This window comes from Panulirus ornatus, chromosome 36 (genome assembly GCF_036320965.1).
Source record: "Panulirus ornatus isolate Po-2019 chromosome 36, ASM3632096v1, whole genome shotgun sequence".
NCBI lineage: Eukaryota > Metazoa > Arthropoda > Malacostraca > Decapoda > Palinuridae > Panulirus > Panulirus ornatus.
Window position 1 is genome coordinate 16348869 of NC_092259.1, and position 12652 is coordinate 16361520.

At 34.1% G+C, this 12652-nt stretch overlaps 2 long non-coding RNA genes across 2 annotated transcripts; both read left to right on the forward strand.

Moving 5' to 3' along the window:
- The first annotated feature begins 212 nt into the window (after positions 1-212).
- On the forward strand, positions 213-5626 carry LOC139760408 (uncharacterized). The gene is made up of 3 exons (XR_011715334.1): positions 213-303; positions 3915-3990; positions 5580-5626. It is a non-coding gene; the product is annotated as an uncharacterized lncRNA (long non-coding RNA).
- Positions 5627-6043: 417 nt separating this feature from the next.
- On the forward strand, positions 6044-9456 carry LOC139760409 (uncharacterized). Its single transcript, XR_011715335.1, has 3 exons — positions 6044-6088; positions 8562-8685; positions 9276-9456. It is a non-coding gene; the product is annotated as an uncharacterized lncRNA (long non-coding RNA).
- Positions 9457-12652: the final 3196 nt, after the last annotated feature.

Here is a 12652-nt window from a genome sequence, read left to right on the forward strand (position 1 = left end):
TAGGATTTAGGTTAGGTTAGGTTTGGTTTTAGGTTAGGTTAGGTTAGGTTAGGTTAGGTTTTAGGTTAGGTTAGGTTAGGTTAGGTTAGGTTTTAGGTTAGGTTAGGTTAGGTTAAGCTAGGTTAGGTTTTAGGTTAGGTTAGGTTAGGGTAGGTTAGGATAGGTTAGGTTAGGTTTTAGGTTAGGTTAGGTTAGATTTTAGATTATGTTAGGTTAGATTAGGTTTTAGGTTAGGTTATGTTAGGTTAGGTTTTACGTTAGGTTAGGTCAGGTATGGTTAAGTTAGGTTTTAGGTTAGTTTAAGTTAGGTTAGGTTTTAGGATAGGTTAGGTTAGGTTAGGTTAGGTTAGGTTAGGTTAGGTTAGGTTAGGTTAGGTTAGGTTAGGTTAGGTTAGGTTAGGTTAGGTTAGGTTAGGTTAGGTTAGGTTAGGTTAGGTTAGGTTAGGTTAGGTTAGGTTAGGTTAGGTTAGGTTAGGTTAGGTTAGGTTAGGTTAGGTTAGGTTAGGTTAGGTTAGGTTAGGTTAGGTTAGGTTAGGTTAGGTTAGGTTAGGTTAGGTTAGGTTAGGTTAGGTTAGGTTAGGTTAGGTTAGGTTAGGTTAGGTTAGGTTAGGTTAGGTTAGGTTAGGTTAGGTTAGGTTAGGTTAGGTTAGGTTAGGTTAGGTTAGGTTAGGTTAGGTTAGGTTAGGTTAGGTTAGGTTAGGTTAGGTTAGGTTAGGTTAGGTTAGGTTAGGTTAGGTTAGGTTAGGTTAGGTTAGGTTAGGTTAGGTTAGGTTAGGTTAGGTTAGGTTAGGTTAGGTTAGGTTAGGTTAGTTTAGGTTAGTTAGGTTAGTTAGGTTAGTTTTAGGTTAGGTTAAGTTAGGTTAGGTTAGTTTAGGTTAGGTTAATTTAGGTTTTATGTTTAGGTTAGATTAGGTTAGGTTAGTTTTTAGGTTAGGTTAGTTAGTTAGGTTGTTTTAGGTTAGGTTAGTTTAGGTTTTAGGTTAGGTTAGGTTGGTAGGTTGGTAGGTTAGGTTAGTTTAGATTAGTTTGTTAGGTCGGTGACTGTTTTGTTGACGTTCACGTGTTTTTAGGTCTTTATATTTGTTTTCTTTGTTTTGACAATAAATCATTTAGCTTCATTGTCAAAACAAATGTTCTGTTTTTTCAGTTGTTTTCATACATATTTACTTGTTGCAATAATTATTATTATATCAAAACATAAGCACTGTTTTTGTTGCAATAAAGTTGTTTTCTTATTCAAATCGTGATTTGGGCGTCTGTATGCATATATTCATTGACTTTGGCTGTTTTAATGTCAACATATAACTCATTTTCATTGGTCAATTGTTTTTGTTACAACGAAGTTAAAACAACTGCTTTCTTTGTCATTTTCTTACCAAAAATAATCTTTTAGCTCCTGAGATTCAATAGATATTGCTTTATCCTATGAAGGTTTAATATTTCTACGTTCTTGGATGTTCTATTGATGTCAACACTTATTAATTGTTTCATCTATGTCACAACAAAAAATTGTTGAAAACTTTTTTGCTGTCGTTTTGATATGCATACTTCTTATAGCTTTTGTAATGATGCCAATGAGATGGTCCAAGGCTTTGAAAATATGTTTCGATGTTTTCTTGACAAAACGTTTATTCAGCTTGTCAAGACAAATTCCTGATTTTGTCGTTTTTACAGCAAAAGAAAAAATGTTTTAACGTGCGTATACAATTTCTCTTAATTTGTTACAGCTTCTGATCTGTAGCTTTAAAGAAAATGGCATTGTAGCGCCTATACGCATAAATTCTATGGCGTCTTTGTTTTCGGATGTCTACACATTTCATTTGGTTGTCACTGATATGAGTCTATATTCGTGCATCTATCAAAGCATGTTCTGTAATTGTTGCCACAAAGCTAGAATAACTTAGATATTATATCTATGTGGAAAAAGTGTTTTTGTATAAATGAGGATAAAACAACTTCTTTGGCTCACGTTTTGACGTTTTGACGCATCGATTCTATGGCTCTTGTGATGGCTGTTTTAATTATGTCAACATATGATATGTGATTGCTTCAGTTTATTATAGATGTGAAAATTATTGATTAACAATGTAAGGATGACACGTTTTTAGACGTTTTATTCATGTCAAAAGAATTGTTGCAATGAGGCTCAAAAAATTGCTTTCAGTGACGTCTTTATAAAAAAAAAAATATTCTTGGCTTTTTGACTGCCAGTGTTGTTTGGTTACAAAGAAATTGAAATAACTTCTTAGCTTGTTCGTTTGTAAAATGAAAACACGTTAAAAATGTTAGTTTTCTAGATGTTTTATAAAAGTCAGAAGAAATCTTTCACTGAAATTTCAATTTCTTAGCATACAATTTGTCTAGACGTTTTCTCGATATCAACACGTTTCTTAGAAAAGTCTCATATGATGCCCTAATTTTGTCATTTAACGGCAAAAAAGAGTTCTTTGGAATTGTAATGATGTTGTTAGCATGGGTTAGGTTAGGTTAGGTTAGGTTAGGTTAGGTTAGGTTAGGATTAGGTTAGGTTAGGTTGATTTGGGTTTAGGTTAGGTTAGGTTAGATTAGTTGTTAGCTTAGGTTAGGTTTTAGGTTAGGTTTTAGGTTAGGTTAGGTTAGGTTAGGTTAGGCTAGGTTAGGTTATAGATTAGGTTAGGTTTTAGGTTAGGTTAGCTTAGATTAGTTAGGTTAGGCTAGGTTAGGTTAGGTTAGGATTCAGGTTAGGTTAGGTTTGGTTTTAGGTTAGGTTAGGTTAGGTTAGATTAGTTTGTTAGCTTAGGTTAGGTTTTAGGTTAGGTTAGGCTAGGTTAGGTTAGGTTAGGTTAGGTTAGGTTAGGTTAGGTTAGGTTAGGTTAGGTTAGGTTAGGTTAGGTTAGGTTAGGTTAGGTTAGGTTAGGTTAGGTTAGGTTAGGTTAGGTTAGGTTAGGTTAGGTTAGGTTAGGTTAGGTTAGGTTAGGTTAGGTTAGGTTAGGTTAGGTTAGGTTAGGTTAGGTTAGGTTAGGTTAGGTTAGGTTAGGTTAGGTTAGGTTAGGTTAGGTTAGGTTAGGTTAGGTTAGGTTAGGTTAGGTTAGGTTAGGTTAGGTTAGGTTAGGTTAGGTTAGGTTAGGTTAGGTTAGGTTAGGTTAGGTTAGGTTAGGTTAGGTTAGGTTAGGTTAGGTTAGGTTAGGTTAGGTTAGGTTAGGTTAGGTTAGGTTAGGTTAGGTTAGGTTAGGTTAGGTTAGGTTAGGTTAGGTTAGGTTAGGTTAGGTTAGGTTAGGTTAGGTTAGGTTAGGTTAGGTTAGGTTAGGTTAGGTTAGGTTAGGTTAGGTTAGGTTAGGTTAGGTTAGGTTAGGTTAGGTTAGGTTAGGTTAGGTTAGGTTAGGTTAGGTTAGGTTAGGTTAGGTTAGGTTAGGTTAGGTTAGGTTAGGTTAGGTTAGGTTAGGTTAGGTTAGGTTAGGTTAGGTTAGGTTAGGTTAGGTTAGGTTAGGTTAGGTTAGGTTAGGTTAGGTTAGGTTAGGTTAGGTTAGGTTAGGTTAGGTTAGGTTAGGTTAGGTTAGGTTAGGTTAGGTTAGGTTAGGTTAGGTTAGGTTAGGTTAGGTTAGGTTAGGTTAGGTTAGGTTAGGTTAGGTTAGGTTAGGTTAGGTTAGGTTAGGTTAGGTTAGGTTAGGTTAGGTTAGGTTAGGTTAGGTTAGGTTAGGTTAGGTTAGGTTAGGTTAGGTTAGGTTAGGTTAGGTTAGGTTAGGTTAGGTTAGGTTAGGTTAGGTTAGGTTAGGTTAGGTTAGGTTAGGTTAGGTTAGGTTAGGTTAGGTTAGGTTAGGTTAGGTTAGGTTTTAGGTTAGGTTAGGGTAGGTTAGGTTTTAGGGTAGGTTAGGTTAGGGTAGGTTAGGTTAGTTTTTAGATTAGGTTAGGTTTTAGGTTAGTTTAAGTTAGGTTAGGTTAGGTTAGGTTTTAGGATAGATTAGGTTAGGTTAGTTTTTAGGTTAGGTTAGGTTAGTTTTTAGGTTAGGTTAAGTTAGGTTAACTTAGGTTAGTTTTAAGTTTTAGTTTAGGTCAGGTTAGGTTAGGTTAGGTTAGGTTTTAGGTTAGGTTAGGTTACGTTGTTAGGTTAGTTTAGGTTGTTAGGTTAGATTAGGTTAAGTTGTTAAGTTAGGTTAGGTTAGGTTAGGTTGTTAGGTTAGGTTAGGTTAGTTTAGATTAGTTTGTTAGGTTAGGTTAGTTTTTAGGTTAGGTTAGGTTAAGTTTTAGGTTAGGTTAGGTTAGGTTAGGTTAGGTTAGGTTAGGTTAGGTTAGGTTAGGTTAGATTAGGTTAGGTTAGGTTAGGTTAGTTTTTAGGTTAGGTTAAGTTAGGTTAGGTTAGGTTAGGTTATGTTTTAGGTTAGGTTAGGTTAGGTTAGGTTTTAGGTTAGGTTAGGTTAGGTTAGGTTAGATTAGTTTGTTAGGTTAGGTTAGGTTAGGTTAGGTTAGGTTAGGTTAGGTTAGGTAAGGTTGTTAGGTTAGGTTAGGTTAGGTTAGATTAGTTTGTTAGCTTAGGTTATGTTAGGTTAGGTTTTAGGTTAGGTTAGGTTAGGTTTTAGGTTAGGCTAGGTTAGGTTAGGTTAGGTTTTAGATTAGGCGTCTTTGTTTTTGGATGCCTACACATATCATTTGGTTGTCTTATTGATATGAGTATATATTTCGTGAATCTATTATTGATATCAAAGCATGTTCTGTAATTGTTGCCACAAAGCTAGAATAACTTAGATATTATATCTATGTGGAAAAAGTGTTTTTGTATAAATGATAAAACAACTTGTTTGGCTCACGTTTTGACGTTTTGACGCATCGATTCTATGGCTTTTGTGATGATGGCTGTTTGAATTATGTCAACATAGTTTATAGATGTGAAAATTATTGATTAACAACGTAAGGATGACACGTTTTTAGACGTTTTATTCATGTCAAAAGAATTGTTGCAATGAGGTTCAAAAAATTGCTTTCAATGACGTCTATATAAAAAAAAAAAAACATTCTAGGGTTTTTGACTGCCAATGTTGTTTGGTTACAAAGAAATCGATATAATTTCTTAGCTTGTTCGTTTCATACTAACACGCTTTTGTAATAATGAAAACATTAAAAATTTTAGTTTTAGGATTGTTTTATAAAAGTCAGAAGGAATCTTTCATTGAAATTTCAATTTCTTAGCATAAATTTTGTTTAAACGTTTTCTCGATATCAACACGTTTCTTAGAAGTTTAATATTGATGTCCTAATTTTGTCATTTTACGGCAAAAATGAGTTCTTTGGAATTGTAATGATGTTAGCATGGGTTACGTTCCGTTAGGTTAGGTTAGGTTTTAGGTTTGATTAGGTTAGGCTTGCTTAGGCTTTAGGTTAGAGTAGGGTAGGTTAGGTTAGGTTAGGTTAGGTTTTAGGTTAGGTTAGGTTAGGTTTTTGCTTAGATTATGTTAGGTTAGGTTTTAGGTTAGGTTAGGTTAGGTCAGGTTAGGTTAGGTTAGGTTAATTTAAGTTAGGTTAGGTTATGTTAGGTTTTAGGATAGGTACGGTTAGGTTAGATTAGGTTAGGTTAGTAAAAACTAAGCTAACCTAACCTAAAAGGTTAGGTTAGGTTAGTTTTAAGTTTTAGTTTAGGTTAGGTTAGGTTAGGTTAGGTTTTAGGTTAGGTTAGGTTGGGTTACGTTGTTAGGTTACTTTAGGTTGTTAGGTTAGGTTAGGTTAGGTTAGGTTAAGTTGTTAGGTTAGGTTAGGTTAGGTTAGGTTAGGTTAGGTTAGGTTAGATTAGTTTGTTAGGTTAGGTTAGGTTAGTTTTTAGGTTAGGTTAGGTTTTAGGTTAGGTTACGTTAGGCTAGATTAGGTTAGGTTAGGTTAGGTTAGTTTTTAGGTTAGGTTACGTTAGGTTAGGTTAAGTTAGGTTAGTTTAGGTTAGGTTAGGTTTTAGGTTAGGTTAGGTTAGGTTAGACTAAGTTTTAGGTTAGGTCAGGTTAGGTTGTTAGGTTAGGTTAGATTAGTTTGTTAGCTTAGGTTAGGTTAGGTTAGTTTTTAGGTTAGGTTTTAGGTTAGTTTAGGGTAGGTTAGGCTAGGTTAGATTAGGTTAGGTTTTAGGTTAGTTTAAGTTAGGTTAGGTTTTAGGATAGATTAGGTTAGGTTAGATTAGGTTTGGTTAGGTTAGGTTAGTTTTTAGGTTAGGTTAGGTTAGGTTAAGTTAGGTTAGGTTAAGTTTTAGGTTAGGTTAGTTTAGGTTTTATGTTTAGGTTAGATTAGGTTAGGTTGGGTTAGTTTTTAGGTTAGGTTAAGTTAGGTTAGGTTAAGTTTTAGGTTAGGTTAATTTAGGTTTTATGTTTAGGTTAGATTAGGTTAGGTTAGTTTTTAGGTTAGGTTAAGTTAGGTTAGGTTGTTTTAGGTTAGGTTAGTTTAGGTTTTAGGTTAGGTTAGGTTGGTAGGTTGGTAGGTTAGGTTAGGTTAGATTAGTTTGTTAGGTCGGTGACTGTTTTGTTGACGTTCACGTGTTTTTAGGTCTTTATATTTGTTTTCTTTGTTTTGACAATAAATCATTTAGCTTCATTGTCAAAACAAATGTTCTGTTTTTTCAGTTGTTTTCATACATATTTACTTGTTGCAATAATTATTATTAATATCAAAACATAAGCACTGTTTTTGTTGCAATAAAGTTGTTTTCTTATTCAAATCGTGATTTGGCGTCTGTATGCATATATTCATTGACTTTGGCTGTTTTAATGTCAACATATGACTCATTTTTATTGGTCAATTGTTTTTGTTACAACGAGGTTAAAACAACTGCTTTCGTTGTAATTTGCTTACCAAAAATAATCTTTTAGCTCCTGAGATTCAATAGATATTGCTTTATCTCTATGAAGGTTTAATATTTCTACGTTCTTGGATGTTCTATTGATGTCAACACTTTATTAATTGTTTCATCTATGTCACAACAAAAAAATTGTTGAAAACTTCTTTTGCTGTCGTTTTGATATGCATACTTCTTATAGCTTTTGTAATGATGCCAATGAAGATGGTCCAAGGCTTTGAAAATATGTTGTCTCGATGTTTTCTTGTCAACACGTTTATTTAGCTTGTCAAGACAAATTCCTGATTTTGTCGTTTTTACAGCAAAAGAAAAAATGTTTTAACGTGCGTATACAATTTCTCTTAATTTGTTACAGCTTCTGATCTGTAGCTTTAAAGAAAATGGCATTGTAGCGCCTATACGCATAAATTCTATGGCGTCTTTGTTTTCGGATGTCTACACATTTCATTTGGTTGTCACTGATATGAGTCTATATTTCGTGCATCTATCAAAGCATGTTCTGTAATTGTTGCCACAAAGCTAGAATAACTTAGATATTATATCTATGTGGAAAAAGTGTTTTTGTATAAATGAGGATAAAACAACTTCTTTGGCTCACGTTTTGACGTTTTGACGCATCGATTCTATGGCTCTTGTGATGGCTGTTTTAATTATGTCAACATATGATATGTGATTGCTTCAGTTTATTATTGATTAACAATGTAAGGATGACACGTTTTTAGACGTTTTATTCATGTCAAAAGAATTGTTGCAATGAGGCTCAAAAAAATTGCTTTCAGTGACGTCTTTATAAAAAAAAAAATATTCTTGGCTTTTTGACTGCCAGTGTTGTTTGGTTACAAAGAAATTGAAATAACTTCTTAGCTTGTTCGTTTGTAATAATGAAAACACGTTAAAAATGTTAGTTTTCTAGATGTTTTATAAAAGTCAGAAGAAATCTTTCACTGAAATTTCAATTTCTTAGCATACAATTTGTCTAGACGTTTTCTCGATATCAACACGTTTCTTAGAAAAGTCTCATATTGATGCCCTAATTTTGTCATTTAACGGCAAAAAAGAGTTCTTTGGAATTGTAATGATGTTGTTAGCATGGGTTAGGTTAGGTTAGGTTAGGTTAGGTTAGGTTAGGTTAGGATTCAGGTTAGGTTAGGTTTGATTTTGGGTTTAGGTTAGGTTAGGTTAGATTAGTTTGTTAGCTTAGGTTAGGTTTTAGGTTAGGTTTTAGGTTAGGTTAGGTTAGGTTAGGTTAGGCTAGGTTAGGTTATAGATTAGGTTAGGTTTTAGGTTAGGTTAGCTTAGATTAGGTTAGGTTAGGCTAGGTTAGGTTAGGTTAGGATTCAGGTTAGGTTAGGTTTGGTTTTAGGTTAGGTTAGGTTAGGTTAGATTAGTTTGTTAGCTTAGGTTAGGTTTTAGGTTAGGTTAGGCTAGGTTAGGTTTTAGGTTAGGTTAGGTTAGGTTAGGTTAGGCTAGGTTAGGTTAGGATTCAGGTTAGGTTAGGTTTGGTTTTAGGTTAGTTTAGGTTAGATTAGTTTGTTAGCTTAGGTTAGGTTTTAGGTTAGGTTAGGTTAGGTTAGGCTAGGTTAGGTTTTAGGTTAGGTTAGGTTAGGTTAGGATAGGTTAGGTTAGGTTTTAGGTTAGGTTAGGTTAGATTTTAGATTATTTTAGGTTATGTTAGGTTAGATTAGGTTTTAGGTTAGGTTATGTTAGGTTAGGTTTTTAGGTTAGGTTAGGTTAGGTTTTAGGTTAGTTTAAGTTAGGTTAGGTTAGGTTAGGTTTTAGGATAGATTAGGTTAGGTTAGTTTTTAGGTTAGGTTAGGTTAGTTTTTAGGTTAGGTTAAGTTAGGTTAGTTTTAAGTTTTAGTTTAGGTCAGGTTAGGTTAGGTTAGGTTAGGTTTAGGTTAGGTTAGGTTAGGTTAGGTTATATTGTTAGTTTAGGTTGTTAGGTTAGGTTAGGTTAAGTTGTTAGGTTAGGTTAGGTTAGGTTAGGTTAGGTTAGGTTAGGTTAGGTTAGGTTGTTAGGTTATGTTAGGTTAGATTAGTTTGTTAGGTTAGGTTAGGTTAGTTTTTAGGTTAGGTTAGGTTAGGTTAAGTTTTAGGTTAGATTAGGTTAGGTTTTAGGTTAGGTTAGGTTAGATTAGGTTAGGTTAGGTTAGGTTAGGTTAGATTAGGTTAAGTTAGGTTAGGTTAGGTTATGTTAGGTTAGGTTTAGGTTAGGTTAGGTTAGGTTAGGTTAGGTTTAGGTTAGGTTGTTAGGTTAGGTTAGGTTTGTTAGGTTAGGTTAGGTTAGGTTAGGTTGTTAGGTTAGGTTAGGTTAGGTTAGGTTAGGTTAGATTAGTTTGTTAGCTTAGGTTAGGTTTTAGGTTAGGTTAGGGTAGGTTAGGTTTTAGGGTAGGTTAGGTTTTAGGTTAGGTTAGGTTATGGTAGCTTAGGATAGGTTAGGTTAGGTTATATTTTAGATTATGTTAGGTTATGTTAGGTTAGATTAGGTTTTAGGTTAGGTTATGTTAGGTTAGGTTTAGGTTAGGTTAGGTTAGGTTAGGTTAGGTTAGGTTAGGTTAGGTTAGGTTAGGTTAGGTTAGGTTAGGTTAGGTTAGGTTAGGTTAGGTTAGGTTAGGTTAGGTTAGGTTAGGTTAGGTTAGGTTAGGTTAGGTTAGGTTAGGTTAGGTTAGGTTAGGTTAGGTTAGGTTAGGTTAGGTTAGGTTAGGTTAGGTTAGGTTAGGTTAGGTTAGGTTAGGTTAGGTTAGGTTAGGTTAGGTTAGGTTAGGTTAGGTTAGGTTAGGTTAGGTTAGGTTAGGTTAGGTTAGGTTAGGTTAGGTTAGGTTAGGTTAGGTTAGGTTAGGTTAGGTTAGGTTAGGTTAGGTTAGGTTAGGTTAGGTTAGGTTAGGTTAGGTTAGGTTAGGTTAGGTTAGGTTAGGTTAGGTTAGGTTAGGTTAGGTTAGGTTAGGTTAGGTTAGGTTAGGTTAGGTTAGGTTAGGTTAGGTTAGGTTAGGTTAGGTTAGGTTAGGTTAGGTTAGGTTAGGTTAGGTTAGGTTAGGTTAGGTTAGGTTAGGTTAGGTTAGGTTAGGTTAGGTTAGGTTAGGTTAGGTTAGGTTAGGTTAGGTTAGGTTAGGTTAGGTTAGGTTAGGTTAGGTTAGGTTAGGTTAGGTTAGGTTAGGTTAGGTTAGGTTAGGTTAGGTTAGGTTAGGTTAGGTTAGGTTAGGTTAGGTTAGGTTAGGTTAGGTTAGGTTAGGTTAGGTTAGGTTAGGTTAGGTTAGGTTAGGTTAGGTTAGGTTAGGTTAGGTTAGGTTAGGTTAGGTTAGGTTAGGTTAGGTTAGGTTAGGTTAGGTTAGGTTAGGTTAGGTTAGGTTAGGTTAGGTTAGGTTAGGTTAGGTTAGGTTAGGTTAGGTTAGGTTAGGTTAGGTTAGGTTAGGTTAGGTTAGGTTAGGTTAGGTTAGGTTAGGTTAGGTTAGGTTAGGTTAGGTTAGGTTAGGTTAGGTTAGGTTAGGTTAGGTTAGGTTAGGTTAGGTTAGGTTAGGTTAGGTTAGGTTAGGTTAGGTTAGGTTAGGTTAGGTTAGGTTAGGTTAGGTTAGGTTAGGTTAGGTTAGGTTAGGTTAGGTTAGGTTAGGTTAGGTTAGGTTAGGTTAGGTTAGGTTAGGTTAGGTTAGGTTAGGTTAGGTTAGGTTAGGTTAGGTTAGGTTAGGTTAGGTTAGGTTAGGTTAGGTTAGGTTAGGTTAGGTTAGGTTAGGTTAGGTTAGGTTAGGTTAGGTTAGGTTAGGTTAGGTTAGGTTAGGTTAGGTTAGGTTAGGTTAGGTTAGGTTAGGTTAGGTTAGGTTAGGTTAGGTTAGGTTAGGTTAGGTTAGGTTAGGTTAGGTTAGGTTAGGTTAGGTTAGGTTAGGTTAGGTTAGGTTAGGTTAGGTTAGATTAGGTTAGGTTAGGTTAGGTTAGTTTAGGTTAGGTTAGGTTAGGTTAGGTTAGGTTAGGTTAGGTTAGGTTAGGTTAGGTTAGGTTAGGTTAGGTTAGGTTAGGTTAGGTTAGGTTAGGTTAGGTTAGGTTAGGTTAGGTTAATTTAGGTTAGGTTAAGTTTTAGGTTAGGTAAGTTTAGTTTTTATGTTAGGTTAGGTTAGGTTAGGTTAGATTAGGTTAGGTTAGGTTAGTTTTTAGGTTAGGTTAAGTTAGGTTAGGTTGTTTTAGGTTAGGTTAGGTTTTAGGTTAGGTTAGGTTGGTAGGTTGGTAGGTTAGGTTAGGTTAGATTAGTTTGTTAGGTTCGGTCGGTGACTGTTTTGTTGACCACGTGTTTTTAGGTTTTTATATTTGTTTTCTTTGTTTTGACAATAAATCATTTAGCTTCATTGTCAAAACAAATGTTCTGTTTTTTTCAATGTTGTTTTCATAAAAAGACAGAAGTGTTTTTATGAAAACGACATTGTAACAAAAACAAAACAGGTTCTTTTTTTCTTTGTAATGATATCAATGTATAGGCATCATTATGTATACACATATTTACTTGTCTTATTCATATCAATGTACATTTTGTGTATAATTATTATCGATATCAAAACATAAGCACTGTTTTTGTTGCAATAAAGTTGTTTTCTTATTAAAATCGTGATTTGGCGTCTGTATGCATATATTCATTGACTTGTTATGGGTAGGGTCTTTGGCTGTTTTAATGTCAACATATGACTCATTTTTATCGGTCAATTGTTTTTGTTACAACGAGGTTAAAACGATTGCTTTCGTTGTCATTTTCTTACAAAAAATAATCTTTTAGCTCCTGTGAGATTCAATAGATATTGCATTATCACTATGAAGGTTTTAATATTACTACGTTCTTGGATGTTCTATTGATGTTAACAATTTATTGTTTCACTTGTCACAACAAAAAGTTGTTGAAAACTTTTTTGCTGTCGTTTTGATATGCATAATTCTTATAGCTTTTGTAATGATGCCAATGAGGATGGTACTAGGCTTTGAAAATATGTTGTCTCGATGTTTTCTTGTCAACACGCTTATTTAGCTGATTTTGTCGTTTTTACAGCAAGAAAAAATGTTTTAACGTGCGTATACAATTTCTCTTAATTTGTTACAGCTTCTGATCTGTAGCTTTAAAGAAAATGGCATTTTAGCGTCTTTGTTTTTGGGTGTCTACACATTTCATTTGGTTGTCTTATTGGTATGAGTATATATTTCGTGTATCTATTATTGATATCAAAGCATGTTCTGTAATTGTTGCCACAACGCTAGAATAACTTAGATATTATATCTATGTGGAAAAAGTGTTTTTGTATAAATGAGGATAAAACAACTTGTTTGGCTCACGTTTTGACGTTTTGACGCATCGATTCTATGGCTTTTGTGATGATGGCTGTTTTAATTATGTCAACATATGATATTTGATTGCTTCAGTTTTTTATAGATGTGAAAATTATTGATTAACAATGTAAGGATGACACGTTTTTAGACGTTTTATTCATGTCAAAAGAATTATTGCAATGAGGTTAAAAAAAATTGCTTTCAATGACGTCTTTATAAAAAAAAAAAAATTCTAGGGTTTTTGACTACCAATGTTGTTTGGTTATAACTTCTTAGAAATAACTTCTTGTTTGTAATAATGAAAACACGTTAAAAAGTTTTCTAGATGTTTTATGAAAGTCAGAAGAAATCTTTCATTTAAATTTCAATTTCTTAGCATAAATTTTGTTTAGACGTTTTCTCGATATCAACACGTTTCTTAGAAAAGTCTCATATTGATGTCCTAATTTTGTCATTTTACGGCAAAAATGAGTTACGTTAGGTTAGGTTATGTTAGGTTAGGTTAGGATTTAGGTTAGGTTAGGTTAGGTTAGGTAGGTTAGGTTAGGTTAGGTTAGCTTA